A 20,650-nucleotide genomic window follows, 5' to 3' on the forward strand; every position below is an offset into this window, starting at 1 on the left:
GCTGAGGTAAACAAGGGTGCGCGCAGGGAGGAGAGGCGGGGGGCGGCGGCTTCCTCCCGGCCCCGCCCCTTCCCGCCGGGTCGCAGGTGCCGGGCTGAGCAGTGCGGGACGGGCGGCGCCCGGAGCCGAGCCCCCTGCAGCCCGGCTGGGAGCGCTGCGCTGGCGCCTCCGGTGCCTGCGGCCCCCGCCTTTGTCGGCGTGGCGTTTACCCGAGTCCCCATTGCCTCGTCCAAGTAGTATGATAGTTCGTACAACCCAAGGGACCCTGAAAGCAGTGGGTGCCCCCTACCCCAGGCGAGCTGCCCACGCGTCTGTTCGCCTGGCTGCACGCGGCAACATTTTACAGGCCGGGTTAGGCACCTCCATTTTAGTGTCTGGGGAGAGCGCACCCCAGCTACCCTACCTTGCCGCTCACCAGCGTCACAAGCTGCTTTGCCCAAGGTAGGAGAACTTTAATGGACGTCTTAGTGTGCTCTTTTGTATTATAGTTTGGAGGGTCCCCCCCCCCGCCATGACGTATGGGTCCGTATGTTGCACTGCTGTTTTCAAAGGATTTTAAGCACTGGCTTGTATTTTTCGGTAAATTCTCTGACATTTGTAGACTTCATGCTATGGTTTGTATGTGGTGACTCTATTCTATAGTAGTTCCTAACCAGCAGCCAGTTAGATATGCTAATGAAAACTTTAGACTTTACAAAATGCCTTTTCCTTCGAAATGCGTAGTAGTTACCTAAGATTGTGAATGCACTTAATGCCAGTGAATTGTACACTTAAAAGTGCTTTTCAATTGGTAACTTATGTATGCTTCACAGCAAAAATAAAAAAAAAGTGGCAGTTTTTAAAAAAGAAAAAATATGTTTTCTTATATGTAAGAGTCCCAGATTTCATTAATCTTCGGTTTTTAACATTCTTGTGCAGTTTCATTATAAAATCACAATTGCAAGTATTCTGTGAAAGCACACAAAAATCCAAATTAACAAGGTAAACCATGCTGCATTCAAATAGCAATAAACAATGAAATCACTAACACTACACTTTTAAAATGTATTTGCAAATTTTTTTAAAATATGTGCTTACTGGGTCTGGCGCTGTGGCTTAGTAGGTTAAGCGTCTGCGTGAGGCACTGGCATCCCATATGAGCACTGGTTCAAGTTCTGCCTGCTCCACTTCCCATCCAGCTCCCTGCTGATGGCCTGGGAAAGCAGGAGAAGATGACCCAAGTCCTTGGGCCCCTGCACCTGCGTGGGAGACCTGGAAGAAGTTCCTGGCTCCTGGCTTTGGATCAGCCCAGCTCCAGCCATTGTGGCCATTTGGGGAGTGAACCAGCAGATGGAAGCCCTCTCTCTCTCTGTCTCTCCCTCTCTTTCTGTAGCTCTGCCTCTCGAGTAAATAAATAAATCTTTAAAAAATTATTTATTTATTTGAAAGGTAGAGTTACAGAGAGGGAGAGGCAGAGAGAGAGAGAAAGATCTTCCATCTGCTGGTTTACTTCCCAAATGGCTGCAACAGCTAGGGCTGGGCCAGGCCAAAGACAGGAGCTGGGAGCTTCATCTGGGTGTCTTACATGGGTTCAGGGATCCAAGCACTTCTGCCATTTTCCACTGCTTTCTCAGCACGTTATCAGGGAGCTGGACTGGAAGTGGAGCAGCCAGAACTGTTCCATATGGGATGCCAGGACTGCAGGCCTTGGCTTTACCTGCTATGCCACAGCACCAGCCCCATATTTGTAAATTTTTAAAGAAAATATAACATAAAATAACTGTGGCATAAAGTGGTACTTATGTAAATATTGGGCTTTTATTCAAGAAGTACTTATTGAATATGCCAGGTATTCAGCTTAGCAGCAGAAATGTAAAGATGAAAAGTCATGGCCTTTGCCAACAGAAAATTTAGTATTCTGAAAAACAGAAATAGAAAACAACACTACAACACTGTAACTGTTTAAATTGTTCAATAATGGGAGTATAAGACAATCACCTAACCCTGTGAGGGGAAGTAGGCAGGCCTTCTATGAAAGTAGCATGTGAGTAGAATTGGAATGGACAATGTTTAGGAGAGGGGAAAAAAACTCAGAAATGCATAGGCACAAAGGCATTTAAGAAAATCTGGCTTGTTTGAGAATAACCTGAAAGCTCAGTATTATAGGGCTTAATTAAGATACGAATAAGGATGATTCTGGATTGGCAGTTTATAAAGAATTTCGTCTATATCCTATAGGCAAAGGAACCACTGAAAATGTGGAAGAGAAACATATTTCCATGGTAGATAGAATTGTCCATGGCAAGATATAAATGAGGTCAGGTTCATAAATTAGAAAATAATTCTATGGTATTGTTATGCTGCCACTTTCAATGCTAGCATCCCACATGGGCACCGGTTTGCTCCACTTCTGATTCAACTCCCTGCTAACATGCCTGGGAACGTAGCAAAGAATGGCCCAAGTGCTTGGGCCCCTGTACTCACATGGGAGACCCCAGTGAAGCACCAGGCAGCCCAACTCTGGCTGTTGCTACCGTTTGAGTAGTGAATCAATAACAGAAGACCTCTGTCTTTCCTCTCTCTCTGTAACTCAGCCTTTCAAAAATAATAAATAAATCTTTTAAAAAAATCCACTATGTTCATTCTTTTCTATTATTCCAAAATTGTAGTTACAGGGAAAATGGAAACACTTATTTACATGCATAATCTCACTATATTTGGGGAATTTTGCATTGTTTGTATAAGTTAGCAGGGGTGGGGAATGTCCAGCCAGTGGGAAATCATTTGGTCTGGCACTGCCAAGGCAATTGTAGACAATTCGAAATTCAGTAATTCTATAGCAGACTAATTTTTAAGTTGATAATTTTGTATGGAACATGAATGATGTTCTAAATATCCAAATACCCCTCAGCAGAAAAAAAAGGTTCCCCAATCCTGAAATGAAGTAGTTTTACGATCTGTTTTTTCTAACTCATTGTAATGCAAATGGTGGATTTATTTACCTACTAAAATCAGAGATATTAATGGAATTCTGTATTGTATTCTAACATCCTTTTGAAGAATCATGATTGTTATATCTCCCAATTCTGTCACTTGCACTAGCCATGGATTAGATTTGGGGTACTGTTTTTCAGAAAGAGTTTTTAGGCCAGTGCTGTGGCTCACTAGGCTAATCCTCTGCCTGCGGCGCATGCGGCCCGGTCGGGGCGCTGGATTCTGTCCCGGTTGCTCCTCTTCCAGTACAGCTCTCTGCTGTGGCCTGGGAGGGCAGTGGAGGATAGCCCAAGTTTTTGGGCCCTGCACCCACATGGGAGACCAGGAGGAAGCACCTGGCTCCTGGCTTCGGATCAGCACAGTGCGCCGGCCGTAGCGACCATTTGGGGTGAACCAATGGAAAAGGAAGACCTTTCTCTCTGTCTCTTTCTCTCACTGTCTGACTCTGCCTGTCAAAAAAAAAAAAAAAAAAAAAAAAAAGAGAAAAAATACTATGGAAAGAGAATATCATTTACATTTCATGTAATCCCTTCCCCTGCAAAGCAACATAGTACATTTTTTGGCAGTTCATGAAGGGGCCAGCCTCTGCCTGCGGCACCGCTATCCAAAATGGGTGCTGGTTTGTGTCCCAGCTGCTCCTCTCTGATCCAGCTCTCTGCTAATGGCCTGGGAAAGCAGTAGAGGATGGCCCAAGTCCTTGGGCCCCTGTGTCCATGTGGGATACTGGAAAGAAGCTTATAGCTACTGGCTTTGGATGGGCCCAGCTCCGCTAATTGCAGCCATTTGGGGAGTAAGCCAGCAGAAGGAAGACCTCTCTCCCTCTCTGTAACTCAACCTCTCAAATAAATAAATCTTTAAAAACAAAATAAAAGTTCATGGAAATAGATTTAAAAGATAAGTTTAGTTTGGTGCAAAACAATTTTGAAATCCATGCATATTGGGAAGGGGGGGAAATGCTTAAAAACTTTATGGAAAATGCATATCACGAAAACTCCTTGTGGTGTTGGGCATTTAGCCTATCTGTTAAGATGCCTACATCCCACAAAAAAGTGCCTAGGTTTGATGCTTGGCTGTAGCTCCTCACTTCAGCTTCCTGCTGATACAGACCCTGGATGACAATACTGATGGCCCAAGTGGTTGGATTCCTGTCACCTGTGTGAGAGATTTGGATAGAGTTCCTGGGTTCCAGCTTTGGTTCTGGCCTAACCCAACCGATGGGAGCCTTTGGGGAATGAACCAGGATATGGAAGCTGTATGAGGCTGGTGCCATGGCTCACTAGGCTAATCCTCTGCCTGAGGCGCCGGCACCCCGGGTTCTAGTCCGGTTGCTCCTCTAGGGCACCGGTTCTGTCCCGGTTGCTCCTCTTCCAGTACAGCTCTCTGCTGTGGCCCGGGAAGGCAATGGAGAATGGCACAGGTCCTTGGGCCCTGCACCTGCATGGGAGACCAGGAGGAAGTACCTGGCTCCTGGCTTCGTGGATCGGCGCAGCACGCCGGCCGCAATGCACCGGCCGTGGCAGCCACTTGCGGGGTGAACCAATGGAAAAAGGAAGACCTTTCTCTGTCTGTCTCTCTCTCACTAACTCTGCCTGTCAAAAAATAAAATAAAATAATATAAAATAAAATAAAATAAAATAAGAAGCTGTATGTGTGTGGGTGGTGGAGGGCAGGTGTCACTGTTTATCTACCCCTAAAATTTTTTTAAAATTATATATGGATTTCAATTTTCGCACTAAACAAAATTTATTTTCAATTCCTATTTCCACAAACTTTTTTCAAATGATTTATTTATATATTTGAAAGTTGAGGCCTTGTCTAAATACTGACAGAGTTTGTGGGTTCAAAAGGCTTCCATAGCAGGGCCGGCACCGTGGCACAGCCCAGGCCTGCAGTGCCGACATCCTATATGAGCGCCGGTTCTAGTCCCGGCTGCTGCACTTCCAATCCAGCTCTCTGCTATGGCCTGGGAAAGCAGAAGATGGCTCAAATCCTTGTGTCCCTGCACCAGCATGGGAGACCTGGAAGATGCTCCTGGCTGCTTGCTTCAGATCAACTCAGCTCTGGCCATTGCGGTCATTTGGGTAGTGAACCAGTGAATGGAAGACCTCTCCCTCTCTCTGGCTCTACCTCTCTCTGTAACTCTGCCTTTCAAATAAATAAAATAAATCTTAAAAAAAAAAAAAAGGCTTCCATAGCCTAAGCAGCTTATGTCAAGGGCCTCGAGTGATCACTAACATCATACACAGAGTGTTAATTATTAAATTAACAACAGAAGTCACTGTGCACTAATTTCCCATGCAGGACCTGTGTCCTCCTAGAGTTGTATTATAATTATGACTAAGTGCTTGCAAAAGATGTATCATTCGTGGGTGCTTCTTTAAAGTTATTTAAGTTTCTAAAAAAAAAGTAAGTGAAATTAACTTCAAGATGCAGTGACTTTGAACAGCCTTTGTCTCAACTGTTGAGGAACAGTTTTTTTTTTTTTAATGCAAATTGTTGAACTCTTTACTTAGTATAGAATTGGTCTTCTGTGTATAAAGTTAATCAAAAATGGATATTAGTGGAGGCTGGGAATGGGAGAGAGAGGAGGAGGAGAGGTAGGAGTGTGGATGGGAGGGAGGGTATGGTAGGAAGAATCACTCTATTCCCCCAAGTTGTACTTATGAAATGCATGAAGTTTGTATTCCTTAAATAAAAAGTTCCTTTGGGGAAAAAAAAAAGATTTATTTATTTATTTGAAAGCTGGAGTTACAGAGGCAGAGGAAGAGAGAGAGGTCTTCCATCCACTGGTTCACTCCCCAAGTGGCCGCAATGGCCAGAACTGAACCGATCCAAAGCCAGCCTTTTTCCAGGTCTCCCATATGGACTCAAGGTCCAGGGAGTTGGGCCATCTTCCTCTGCTTTCTCAGGCCATAGCAGAGAACTAGATCAGAAGTACAGCAGCTGGTACTGGAACTGGCACCCATATCAGATGCTGGCACTGCAGGTGGAGACTTTACCTGCTATGCCACAGCACCAGCCTTCCACAAACTTTTTGAGTACCTTTGTCAATTCTAACAATTATTGATTGATTCATTCATATAGTTAGCCAAAGTATAGTTTATATAAAGTTTGTTACCTATAAAATGATTATTGTTTTCTCAAGTTATAAAAAGAAACATTGCTCCCCGTTTCTTAAAGATGAATCTCTATTGGAGCTTAATATTTTCAAGTTATTTTAAAGACAGTGAGAGAGGAAAGATAAGCACAAAGTAGTATTATGAAACAGGTACATTTATTTGTGGGTAGGTCTCTGATTCTGAGGCCTAACTGTATGCTTGCTCTAAAAATTCAACTTAGTAATACAGTTCAGCAATATATTTTGAAGAACTGAAAATGCAGCTTTAGAAAAAAATAAAAACCCCTTACTCTGTTGCTAGTATTTCTAGTGAAAAATGGTAAGAAAACAGTCAGTTATTTTGTTTTTCCTTTTTAAAAACAATTAATGTTTTTGTGAACCAAGATAAGCTAAATGTCCACCAAAAACATTACTCATAAAAGCCTCCACTGCTACATTTAGAAAAAAATAAAAGACAAGTTGCAAAAGTCATTTTTTAAATGCATTGAGATCTGTTGAAACAATCAGAAAATAACAAACCAAAAATCCTGATAGAGAAGAGCCCTTCCCAAGTGTGCTGAAAATTTTTGAAAGCCTGTTGTAAAAACTAGATATGGAACTAAGTATCAGGCTGAATTAACCCAAAGAAGGATTTTGAGTAAGGGAAAAAGAATTCAGCAAGTACTTGGTAGTTGCATTGAGTTAGCACAATCAGTTGGAAACTAGAGGACCCCTAAATAAATGCAGTAATATATTTTCAACACAGAAAGGCTGAATTCTGAGATGGTAAGGGAGGCTGGAGAGTAGTGTCAAAGCATTCTGACAAAGTGAACTCTCATAGGATTTCATGGCCTTTAGTGAACAAAAGTCTAGCTGGAGGGAGGGGTCTGCCACAAACTTATGACTGTTTTTCCTGCAGTTTACCAGATTTTGAAACTATGTGGGCGAGAATGTGACTACTCAAGCACAGGAAAAAGCAGAAATGAATTTCCTGTAGTCTTTCCCGGGTAGGGAGACAGTCATTGAGCCTTAATCAAAAGAGTATGTAACAATGAGGAATAAGAGTGAGCTACAGTGGACTAGCTCTATGTTTTGCTTCCAAACCTGCACACAGCTCAATTCCTCCTTGGAATGAGATAATTACACCTTTTACCTACTTATTAGAATGATTAATTCTGCCTAAGATAGCAAAGGCCAAGCCCTCTCTAGTAAAACATACACATCATAATAAAAAGTGTTGAACACTAATGACAGAAGATCTTAAAAGGAATCACAGAGAAATGATAGTAAATTCAAAATAGCAACAAATATGCCTGAATGCTGACTCTTCAACAGAACTATAAAAGAAGATCATAGAATTATAATTTTAAGTTATTAAAGAAAAAATGTTAACCTCAGTTATGGGGTGGGTAGGATGATCTTTTAAGGATTAAGGCAAAATAATCATGTTCCTAGACAAAAGCTGAGGGAATTGATTGCCACAGGCCCTACTTGAAGAAAATGATTGTAAGTCTTCAGAAGAAAAACAGACAAGGGTAATTGTTTACATTTAAAAATATATATATATTTCAGAGAACTTCCAAGATGGTGGACTAGGGAGGCAGCTTACTGCTCTAGTCTAGGAGAAGAGAGCTTAAAAAAAAATGGCAGAGGAACTCTACGCAAATTAGAGGGACACAGTGGACCTATGTGGAGGGCATGGATACCCACAACTCGGGATCCCAGCAGCCGAGAGCCTATGTACCAGCATTGGATAGTGAGGCGAGACCAGACTGCAGTAGCCCAAGCCACTGGTGATAAAACTGCAGGAAGAGCCTACAGGGAACCTGGCTTGGAGCCCTGTGGAGGATAGTGTACCTGCCAAACTAGAGGAGAAAAAACAAAGTGGGCGCACATTTTCTCTCTCCCAGATCATCCTGCAAAGGCACCCTGTAACAAGCTGCAGAGAGCAGGCACAATTTTGGACATATGTAACAGCTGCACCAGCTTGTGTCTGCACCCAGCAACCAGTCAAGCAGAGACTCCTGACTCTGCCGGAAAGGACTAATGGGGGCTGGGTGCTTGTAACTGTGGAAGGATTGTGTGCCAGGATTGTGGGGGAAAAAAAAAAAACAGGCTGTGTGGGAGGACTCACTGTATAGCTGGGACTTTGGGCAATAACTGTGGGAGACTCCATATACTTAGGGCTTTCTGGTTACCTGGTGAGGGACTTTGCTGGGGAATCTGAGCTTACACTCAGAACTGCACAGATCTTTTGTATAGTCCTTGGGGCAGAGTGGACAAATATACCCACTAGAGCTAGCACTCAGGCACTGGTCTTTTAAGGAGAGGAGCTCAGCTGAGCAGAATAAACCTCCCTTCTGATTAAAAAAAGTGAGAGGGAGATTTACCATACCCAACCTGGGTGTTACCTTAGACACACCCTTTAACCTGGAGAACTGAACAGAGCTCCCTGGCCACAGTCACCACACCATCTAGATATATTCACTGAAAGCAGACACTCCACTTATCGACAGACAGAGGCATTGTACAAAGATAAAAGCCAACACAGCAAAAACAAACAAAAAGAAGAAATCAACAAGTATCTCCACAAATACAGAATAACAAACACACCAATTCAAGAAACAAGAATAAGGAAGACAACATGGTGACCCCAAAATAACTACTACAACACTTCAATACTAGATTGTGAAAATGATGAGACTGAAGGAATGCCAGAATTGGAATTCAAAAAATTGATCATAAGATTACATAGAAGAATCAGAAGCAAATGCACAAACTACTGAAATCCGTACATGTCATAAAAGAAAATTTCTCCCACGAAATTGAGATCTTAAAGAGATCAAAATGAAATGGAGAATTCAATAGAACAAATAAAAATGCAGTGGAAAGCCTTAACAGAATCCATGAAGCAGAGGAAAGAATATCCAACTTAGAAGACAAAGCACAGGAAATTATACAGTCAGACCAAAAACAGGAAGAAGTTAGAAAATTAAAACACACTGTTAGGAATCTACAGGATACTATCAAATGACCCAAGATGCAAGTTCTAGGATTTCCTGAAGGCAAGGAAAGAGAGAAAGGATTATAGGGTCCTTTTCAGTGAAATAATAACAGAAAACTTCCCTAATTTGGAGAAAGGGACAACCAAGTACAGAAAGCACATAGAACTCCCTAGTAGACATGACCAGAAAAGATCTTCACCATGACACATTATCAAACTTACCACAGTAAAACATAAAGAAAAGATTCTAAAATGTGCATGAGAGAAAATCCAGATTACTTTCAGAAGATCTCTAATTAGACTAACAGCAGACTTCTCATCAGAAATCCTAAAGGCTAGGAGAGATATATTCCAAGTCTGAAGAGAAAAAACTGTCAACCAAGAATACTATACCCTGAAAATCTCTCATTTATGAATGCAGGTGAAATACAGACTTTCCATAACAAACAGAAATTGAAAGAATGTCACCACTCATCTAACCCTACAAATGATGCTTAAGAATGTGCTGCACACAGAAACATGGTCATCACTGGGAAAGAAGGTAAAGGAAGGAAATTTCCCAGTAAGAGTTCAAAGGAAATTCAAAGTAAAAAATAGGAATATTTTGGGGAAAATGGCAGGGCAAAGTCATTGCTTATCAATATTCATCTTCAATGTAAATAGCCTCAGTTCTCCAGTTAAAAGACACAGACTGGCTGAATGGATTAAAAAAACAAACATTTGCTGCCTACAAGAAACACATCTCACCAACAAAGATGCATGTAGACTGAAAGCTAAAGGATGCAAAAAAGATATTCCCTGCCAACAGAAAAAAAAAAAAGAGCTGATATAGCCATCCTAATATCAGGCAAAATAGACTTTAACACAAAAACTGTTAAAACAGACAAAGAATGGCACTATGTAATGATTAAAGGATCAATTCAACAGGAAGATATAACTATTATAAATATATATACACCTAATTAGAGGGCACCAGGCTATTTAAAAGAAATGTTAAGGGACCTAAAGGGAGACATAGACTCCAACACAATAGTAATGGCGGACATCAATACTCCACTTTCAGCAATGGACAGATCACCAGACAGAAAATCAGCAAGGAAACAGCAGAGTTAATTGAAACATAGACCAAATGGGCCTAAGAGATATCTACAGAATGTTTCATCCTACAGTTATAGAATATATATTCTTCTCACCAGAGCATGGAACTTTCTCTAGGATTGATCACATGCTAGGGCCATAAAGCAAGTCTCAACAAATTTTAAAAAACTGAAATCATATCATGCTGGAAATCAGCAACTCAAGGAATCTCTAGAACATATGCAAACATATGGAGTCTGAACAACATGCTCCTGAATGAACGCTGTGTCATAGAAATAAAAAAATTTCTGAAACAAACGAAGGCAGCAATAAAACATATCAAAACTTATGTGTTACAGCAAAAGCAGTGTTAAGAAGACAGTTTATAGCAATTGGTGCCTACATTAAGAAATTAGAAAGGCACCAGATAATTGAGTTATCAATGCATCTCAAGGATCTAGAAAAACAACAGGAAACCAAACCCAAAACTAGTAGGAAAATGAAATAATTAAAATTAGAGAAGAAATCAACAAAATTGAATAAAAATACAAAGAAATCAACAAAACAAAGAGCCGCTTTTTTGAAAATATAAACAAAATTGACACACCATTAGACGAACAAACCAAAAAAAAAAAAAAAGGAAAGAGAAGATCGAAATCAATAAAATTAGAGATAAAAAGGGAAATGTAACAGCAAAAACCACATAAATAAAAAGAATCATCAGAAATTACTACAAAGAACTATATGCCAACAAACTGGGAAACCTGGAAGAAATGGGTAGATTCCTGGACACATACAAGCTACCTAAATTGAGCCATGAAGACATAGACAGATCCATAACCAAGATGTAAATTGGATCAGTAATAAAGATTCCCAACAAAGAAAAGCTCAGGACTGGATGGCTTCACTGCTGATAAAATCAATACACAAAAATCAACAGACTTTGTATACAAAGACAATGCCATGGCTGAGAAAGAACTTCTAAGATCAATCCCATTCACAATTGCTACAAAAACAATCAAATACCTTGGAATAAACTTAACAAAGGATGTCAGAGATCTCTATGATGAGAATTACAAAAAAAAAAAAAACTTTAGGCCGGCACCGTAGCTCAATAGGCTAATCCTCCACCTAGTGGCGCTGGCACACCCGGTTCTAGTCCCGGTTGGGGCGCCGGATTCTTTCCCGGTTGCCCCTCTTCCAGGCCAGCTCTCTGCTGTGGCCAGGGAGTGCAGTGGAGGATGGCCCAAGTACCTGGGCCCTGCACCCCATGGGAGACCAGGAGAAGCACCTGGCTCCTGCTTTCGGATCAGCGTGGTGCGCTGGCCGCAGCATGCCAGCCATGGCAGCCGTGTGCCAGCCGTGGCAGCCATTGGAGGGTGAACCAACAGCAAAAGGAAGACCTTTCTCTCTGTCTCTCTCTCTCACTATCCACTCTGCCTGTCAAAAAAAAAAAAAAAAAAAAAACTTTAAAGAAAGAAATAGAAGAAGATATTTTAAAAAAGGAAAACTCTTCCATGTTCATGGACTGGAAGAATAAATATCAAAATGTCCATTCAACCAAAAGCAATTTGCAGATTCAATGTGATACCAATCAAAATACCAAAGACATTCTTCTCAGATCTGGAAAAAATGATTCTTAAATTCATATGGAGGCACAGGAGACCTAGAATAGCTAAAGCAATCTTGTATAAAAAATCAAAACTCGAGGCATCACAATATCAGAATTCAAGACATACTACAAGGAATTTATAATCAAAACAGCCTAATACTGTTATAAGAACAAATGGATACACCAATGGAACAGAATAGAAAAGCCAGAAATCAATCCAAATATTTACAACCAACTTGTATTTGACCAAGGAGCTAAAACCAATACCTGGAGCAAAGACTCTCTTCAACAAATGGTGCTGAGAAAATTGGATTTCCACATGCAGAAGTATTACGCAAGACCCCTATCTAACCTTACACAAAAATCCACTCAAAATGGATTAAAGATCTAAATCTACAACTCAACAGCATCAGACTATTAGAGAACATTGGGGAAACCCTGCAAGACACTGGTGCAGGCAAAGAGTTCTTGGAAAAGACTGCAGAGGTATAGCCAATAAAAGCCAAAATTAACAAATGGGATTACATTAAATTGAGAAGTTTCTGTACTGCAAAAGAAACAGGAAAGTGAAGAGGCAACTGACAGAATGGGAGAAATTACTTGCAAAATATGCAACTGATAAAGGATTAATAACCGGAATATATAAAGCAATCAAGAAACTCCACAACAAGAAAACAAACAACGCAGTAAATAGATGGACAAAGGATTTGAACAGACATTTTTCCTAAGAGGAAATCCAAACAGCCAACAGACACATGAAAAAAGTGTTCAGGATCACTAGCCATCAGGGAAGTGCAAATCAAAACCACAATGAGGTTTCACCTCACCTCCCTTAGAATAGCTTTCATACAGAAATCAACAAACAACAAATGCTGGTGAGAATGTGGGGGAAAAGGTACCCTAATCCACTTTTGTTGGGAATGTAAACTTGTAAAACCACTATGGAAGACAGTATGAAGATATCTGAAAAATCTGAATATAGCCCTACCATATGACCCAGCCATCCCACTCCTGGGAATTTACCAAAGGGAAATGAAATCAGCAAATGAAAGTGTTATCTGCACCCCCATGTTTATTGCAGCTCAATTCACAATAGCAAAAGCATGGAATCAACCTAAATGCCCATCAACTGAATATTGGATAAAGGAATTATGGGATATGTATGCTATGAAATACTACACAGCAGTAAACAGAAAAATGAAATCTGGTCATTTGCAACAAAATGGATGAAACTGGACAACATCATACTTAGTGAAATAAGCCAGTCCCAAAGGGACAAATACCATATGTTCTCCCTGACCTGTTATAACTAATAGAGTACCTAAAAGGCAATCTGTAGTTGTGAAATTGACACTTTGGGAAGCAATAACTTGAACAGCCATTGTCTTGATTATTGAGGAAGTTTTTTTTCATACTATTTGTTGAACTTTTTACTTAATACAGAGTTAATCATATGTGTATAAAGTCAATTGGAATAGATTTTAGTAAAAAATAAGAGCTGGAATAAGAGAGGGAAGAGCAAGAAGGTTGGAAGTGTGGGTGGGAGGGCAGGCAGGGTGGGAAGAATCATCATGTTCCTAAAGTTGTAATTATGAAGTGTATGAAGTTTGTAACTATAAAGCTGTTTAGTTCTGCATACATTCCTATGGACTTATTTCTAAGGGTACAGTTTAAAAACTTGCCAAGTGACCTCAAATCCCCTTAAGCTGGGTGGTAAAAATACCATTTTAAGTGTTAAAGTGATTATATGGATAGGATTAAGTATTAAAGTGATCATCTAGATAGGAGTAAGTGTTAAAGTGATCATATAAATAAGATTAAGTGTCTGGTAATAATAATAGATAGAATTAAAGAGGAGTGAATGCTCCAACATGGGAAGCAGTCCATATAGCAGACTCATAGAAAGACAATCACTTTAAGTAGCACTCTGGCCTCAGAATCAGTCCTTAAGGCTTTCTGGTTTGGCTGAAAAGCCCATGAGAACATGTCATGCATGGAAAGCCAAGACACTGTGGCAAAAAATGTTCTACATGTAGGATCTCTGTGAGTGAGACTCCAGCGGATAGAAATGGCCATCAAAGAAGGATGTACTTTTTCTCTAAAGGGAGGATAGAACTTATACTTTGCTTATGGACTTGTCTAAATACTGACAGAATTCGTGGATTCTAAAGGTTTCTGTAGCCTAAGCAGCTCATGTTAAGAGCCTTGGTTGGTCACTGACATCATACATAAGAGTGTTAAGTGGTAAATTAACAACAGGAGTCACTGTGCACTAAGTCCACATGCAGGACTTTTGTCCTCAATGAGTTGTATTATGAGTGTTAAGTGTAAAGCTTGTTCTCAAACAATTTGTATGTGTGTGTGTAAATTGTTGAAATCTTTACTTAGTATATAGTTGGTCTTCTGTGTACAAAGTTAATAGAATATTAATCTTAATGGAGAATGGGACTTGGAAGGGAAGAGGGCGGAGGAGGAGGGGTGGGAGTGTGGGTGGGAAGGCGGGTATGGTGGGTAGAATAACTATATTCCTAAATTGTACTTGTAAAATTTGTGTTCTTTAAAAAATAATTAATTAATTAAAAATAGTTTATTTCTTGTTAAAAACAGCAAAAATACCTTCTCCAGAGACAGGCATTTGATACAATCATGGAGATGCTGCTTGGGTTGACTGCATCCTGTTGGGCTGCTTGGATTTGAGTCCTTGCTCCTCCTCTGATTCCAGCTTCCTGCTAATGTGCATCCTTGGAGTCATCAGGCAATGGCTCAAGTAATTAGGTCCCTGCCACTCATGTGGGAAAGCTGGATTAAATTCCAGGCTGCTGGCTTTTGGCTGATTCAGCCTTGGTTGTTAGCAGGCATTTTGAGAGTGAACCAGTGTATTGGAGCTGGTCTGTTTGTTTCTCTGTCTGCTCTTCAAAATGAATCAGTAAAAATTTTAAAAGACATACTAAAAGTATTGGTGAATATATAGGAAAGAATTGAAATCCTCAAATACTACCAGTGGGAATGTAACATGGTACAGTCACTATGGAAAACAGTTTGGAAGTTTCTCAAATTTAAACACTCGGGCATCTACCCAAGAGAAATGAAAACCTATTGTTGTAGGTAACTGGGTCCCTTACTGGGCTTATTCCAGGCTCTTTTCTCCATGTGTGAAAGAATTCAATATGGAGGCACAAATGTGTACTGGAAAGCAGGATTTATTGAAAGGCAAATGTTTAGGGCATACTCAGGAGATAAGAGCGGGCAAGCTTGAGAGAGAATGAATCCTCCCAACAGTTTTTTTTTTTTAATTTTTAATTGTATTTATTTATTTTAAAGATTTACACAGAGAGAGTTACACAGAGAGAGGAGAGGCAGAGAGAGAGAAAGAGGTCTTCTGTCTGATGGTTCACTCCCCACATGGCTGCAACTGCTGGTGCTACGCCAATCCAAAGCCAGGAGCCAGGAGCTTCTTCCAGGTCTCCCATGCGGGTGCAGGGGCCCAAAGACTTGGGCCCTCTTATACTGCTTTGTTAGTTCTACTGAACTAACAAAAAGCCCAACACACACACATATACAAACCTTCCACAAGGTTCAACTGTCCTTTTATACTATTGGAAGGCATAGTAGTGAGGATGGAATTTGGAGCAAGGCTTGAGTGCCACCCATTTTTGTGTTCTTTGGAAATATGTGAATTGTCATGGTATCAGGTGCATGATGGTAGTGGGAGTGCCCCTCTATTGTTCTTTTATCTTAATTACATCACAATAACCTAATGTCATTGTGAGGATACATTCTGCAGTGGTATTGCATATTTCCAGCTGGTGCTGATTCTAGTTTGCAACATTGCCAAACTTGCAGTTTCCTCTACTGTTGGGGGGAGGGAGGATTGGTAGTACACAGAAGGTAGGTTGGGGCAGTGCACAGAAAGGAATGTAGTTTAGATGGTGCACAGAAGGGGTTTGGATGATGCAGCCAGGGCTGGGCCATCATGAGAGGGCCGGCTGCAGGTTCTGCACGAACCGGCCATAAGTGCTGCACCTGCCAGCCAGGATTTCTCTAGGTACTGGCTGGAGCTTTCATGTCATAGAGCTATGCCACTGCTAAATTGGTTGGGGCTTTCAGCGTCTGGTTAGTTGCAGTTGCTGTCATGCCTTGGGCCTCACTGTAGCATGGGTTGGTTTGGGGTTGTTACACAGAGGCTTGGCCAGAACTGTCAAACATCAACTTCTTTCTCTAACTACATAGCTGCCCACATCACTATGTCCATTAAAACATGTATGCAAATATACAAACCACTTTTGTTTGTATAGCTGAAAGCTGCACATTTGAAGAAACAAAAATGTCCACCCACTGGGGAATGAGAAAACAAAAATATAGTGTATCCATGTACTGGAATTCTATTCATCAACAAAAAGGAGGGAATGGAGAAAAAAAGGGAATAAACCTATAACATAGCTGAATATTTTTTTTCTGTATAACAATTTATTTTTTTTCATAAATACAATTTTAGGAATATAGTGAATCTTCCCACCATACCCGCCCTACCTCCCACACTCCCATCCCTCTTCCTCTTCCCTCTCCTATTCCTATTCTTATTTTTTACTAAGATCTATTTTTCAGTTCACTTTATATACACATGATGATTAACTCTATCCCAAGTAAAGAGTTCTATGAATTGTATGAAAAAAAAAAAAGCTTCCTCAACTTGTCAAGACAAGTCAAAGTCATTGCATATTAAAGTGTTAATTTCACTTCTATAGATTACCTTTAGGTCAGGGAGAACAGATGGTATTTGTCCTTTTGGGACTGGCTTATTTCACTAAGTATGATGTTGTCCAGTTTCATTCATTTTGTTGCAAATTACAGGATTTCATTTTTTTTTCTTTCTTTTTTTTTAACTTTTATTTAATGAATATAAATTTCCAAAGTACGGCTTATGGATTACAATGGCTTCCCCCCCATAATGTCCCTCCCACCCCCTACCCTCCCCTTTCCCACTCCCTCTCCCCTTCCATTCACATCAAGATTCATTTTCGATTCTCTTTATATACAGAAGATCAGTTTAGCATACATTAAGTAAAGATTTCAACAGTTTGCTCCCACACAGAAACATAAAGTGAAAAATAATAGATGATTTTTTAAATGATGATGAAATCAGATCAGACCTATTGTCATGTTTAATCCCAGTGAGAGTCAAGTTGGGAATTGATAATTTCTTCTTCTTCTTTTTTTTTTTTTTTTTTACAGAAGATCAGTTTAGTATACATTAAGTAAAGCTTTCAACAGTTTGCACCCCCATAGAAACACAAAGTGAAATATACTGTTTGAGTACTCGTTATAGCATTAAGTCTCAATGTACAACACATTAAGGACAGAGATCCTACATGAGGAGTAAGTACACAGTGACTCCTGTTGTTGACTTTACAAATTGACACTCTTGTTTATGGCCTCAGTAATCTCCCCATGCTCCAGTCATGAGTTTCCAAGGCTAGGGAAGCCCCTTGAGTTCTCTGACTTTTATCTTGTTTAGACAAGGTCATAGTCAAAGTGGAGGTTCTCTCCTCCCTTCAGAGAAAGGTACCTCCTTCTTTGAAGACCTGTTCTTTCCACTGGGATCTCACTCACAGAGATCTTTCATTTACGGTGGTTTTTTTTTTTTTTTTTTTTTTTTTTTTTTTTTTCGCCAGAGTGTCTTGGCTTTCCATGCCTGAAATACTCTCATGGGCTTTTCAGCCAGATTGGAATGCCTTTAGGGCTGATTCTGAGGCCAGGGTGCTGTTTAGGACATCCGCCATTCTATGAGTCTGCTGAGTATCTTGCTTCCCATGTTGGATCACTCTCCCCTTTATTTATTCTATCAGACCTCAATAGACATTTTTCAAAAGAGGAAATCCAAATGGCCAACAGGCACATGAAAAAATGTTCAAGGTCATTAGCAATCAGGGAAATGCAAATCAAAACCACAATGAGGTTTCACCTCACCCCGGTTAGAATGGCTCACATACAGAAATCTACCAACAACGGATGCTGGCGAGGATGTGGGGAAAAAGGGACACTAACCCACTGTTGGTGGGAATGCAAACTGGTCAAGCCACTATGGAAGTCAGTCTGGAGATTCCTCAGAAACCTGAAGATAACCCTACCGTTCGACCCAGCCATCCCACTCCTTGGGATTTACCCAAAGGAATTTAAATTGGCAAACAAAAAAGCGGTCTGCACCCTAATGTTTATTGCAGCACAATTCACAATAGCCAAGACCTGGAACCAACCTAAATGCCCATCAACGGTAGACTGGATAAAGAAATTATGGGATATGTACTCTTTAGAATACTATACCGCAGTAAGAAACAATGAAATCCAGTCATTTGCAACAAAATGGAGGAATCTGGAACACATCATGCTGAGTGAAATAAGCCAGTCCCAAAGGGACAAATACCATATGTTCTTCCTGATTGGTGACAACTGACTGAACACCAAAAAGGAAACCTGTTGAAGTGAAATGGACACTATGAGAAACGTTGACTTGATCAGCATAGCCCTGACTGTTAATGAACAACTTAATACGTTATCCCTCTTAGTAGTTTTTTTGTCTGCTCTACTTAATATGACTGGTTTAATTCTGTAATTAATACACAGTTATTCTTAAGTGTTGAAATTAACTGAAATGTGATCCCTGTTAAACATAAGAGTGGGAATAAGAGAGGGAAGAGATGTACAATTTGGGACATGCTCAGGCTGACTTGCCTCAAATGGTAGAGTTAGAAACATACCAGGGGACTCCAATTTAATCCCATCAAGGTGGCATGTACCAATGCCATCTCACTAGTCCAAGTGATCAATTTCAGTTCACAATTGATCATAATGAAAGGACTAAGAGTCAAAGGGAGCACATAAACAAGTCTAGTACCTGCTAATACTAACCGATAGAATAAAGGATTTCATTTTTTAACCACATAGCTAAATCTTTAAAATATTATGCTACATTAAAGAAGCCAGACATAGGGTTAGGCCTTGTGGTGCACAAGATTAAACTGCTCCTTGGGAAACTTACATCCCATTTTGGAGTGTTTATTTGTAGTCCTGGATACTCTACTTCTGATCCAGCTCCCTGCTAATGTGCCTGGGAAGCAGCAGATGATGGCTCAGGTATTTGAGTTTCTGCCACCCATGTGATGTCCATGATGGAATTCCTGGCCCCTGGCTTCAGCCTGGCTCAACCCCGGCTGCAGCTATTTGTGGCATGAACCAATGGATGGAAGATTTCACCACCTCTCCCACATTCTGCCTTTCAAATACATAAATGAATCTTTAAAAGAAAGCTAGACACAAAAACCAACATTATATGAGTCTATCTATATTGAATTTCTAGAAAAGGGAAATGCATAGAAGCAGAAAGCAGAAGTGGTTGCCTTAGAGCTGGAGGTGGTAACAGAGACTGCAGAGGAGCATGACAGAATCTTTTTGAATGATAAAAATTTTCTAAAATGGTTATGGTAATGGTTGCACAACTGTAAATTTACTAAAAAATCATTGAAGCATATACTTAACAATGGGTGAAATTTATGAAACATAAATTATACCTCAAAAAAATTTTTAAGGCCAAGGACATGTTTTCAATATAGTAAAGGATGATTTAAACTTTAACAAAGAGAGCTGCAGAATACATCATGAAAATATAGGCATTATTTAAAAAGAAGTGAATATAATTAATCTAAGAACTAATAGTTAAGAGTGTGAGCAGCTCTTGAATTGTAACAGGAATGTTAAATTGTTCCAGGTTCAGCTGAAAATCTTTTCATACAGTAGGAAAATAATTCTTTGTAAACTCTTTTGAAGATAGCTTTTTATCTACTTTTTTCCCGGTATTTTCAGTTGAAGTAAATTTGTGACATATTAATACTATTTTGATCTTATATGAAATCAATGATAACATTGCAAATTCTGATATACTAATATAAAGGTGACATATTTATAATTTTGTCCTAAAATTAATTTTATTATTGTGTGAAGTAGTTTGACTATTTAAAAATATATTCAGGGAGCCGGCTCTGTGGTGCAGTGGGTTAACACCCTGGCCTGAAGCGCCGGCATCCCATGTGGGGGCCAGTTCGAGACCCGGCCACTCCACTTCCAATCCAGCTCTCTGCTATGGCCTGGGAAAGCAGTAGAAGATGGCCCAAGTCCTTGGGCCCCTGTACCTGCGTGGGAGACCTGGAAGAAGTTCCTGGCTCCTGGCTTTGGATTGGCGTAGCTCTAGCTGTTGCAGCCAACTGGGGAGTGAACCATCGGATGGAAGACCTCTCCCTCCCTCTCTCTCTCTCTCTCTCTCTCTCTCTCATTGTCTATAACTCTACCTGTCAAATAAAAAAAAAAAGAAACAAAAGGAAATATTTTTCTGGTATCTAGTAAGGTAAACTGAAAATTTAAAGGCCAGTAAAAATTGAAGATAGGATTTTACTTTTTGAAAACCTGAAGAGTCATTATGGAGTTTCTGTAGCCAGTTCTCTGGAAAGTGATCCATACAGACACAGTAGAATTTCTACCCAGTAACTTCTAGATCTATCTCATCTCATATTTTTTTGTTTACTTATTTGAAGGAATTTGGTCTCAAAGATTTTGGAAATGGGGCAAACATAATCATAAAATCCAGGTCTGCTGAATATGAGATCAAAAACAAGCCTATTAATGAAGTCCAAAAACAGAATTCTGTGAAATAACTCCATAAAATGTAAAATAATGTGGACAAGATTTAACCAAAGAATCTGTCTTTCTGAAGCTTTTTTCCTACATGAGATCCTTGACATCCCACTCAATATTCTGGGGTCATCTGCAGGATCTAGTATGGATGGATTTCAAACATTTTTGCACAAAATAAATAAATTTAACTTTTAATTTCATTTTC

This window comes from Oryctolagus cuniculus, chromosome 2 (assembly GCF_051225735.1).
Source record: "Oryctolagus cuniculus isolate XC-2025 breed Fujian yellow rabbit chromosome 2, ASM5122573v1, whole genome shotgun sequence".
Classification (NCBI taxonomy): Eukaryota; Metazoa; Chordata; class Mammalia; order Lagomorpha; family Leporidae; genus Oryctolagus; species Oryctolagus cuniculus.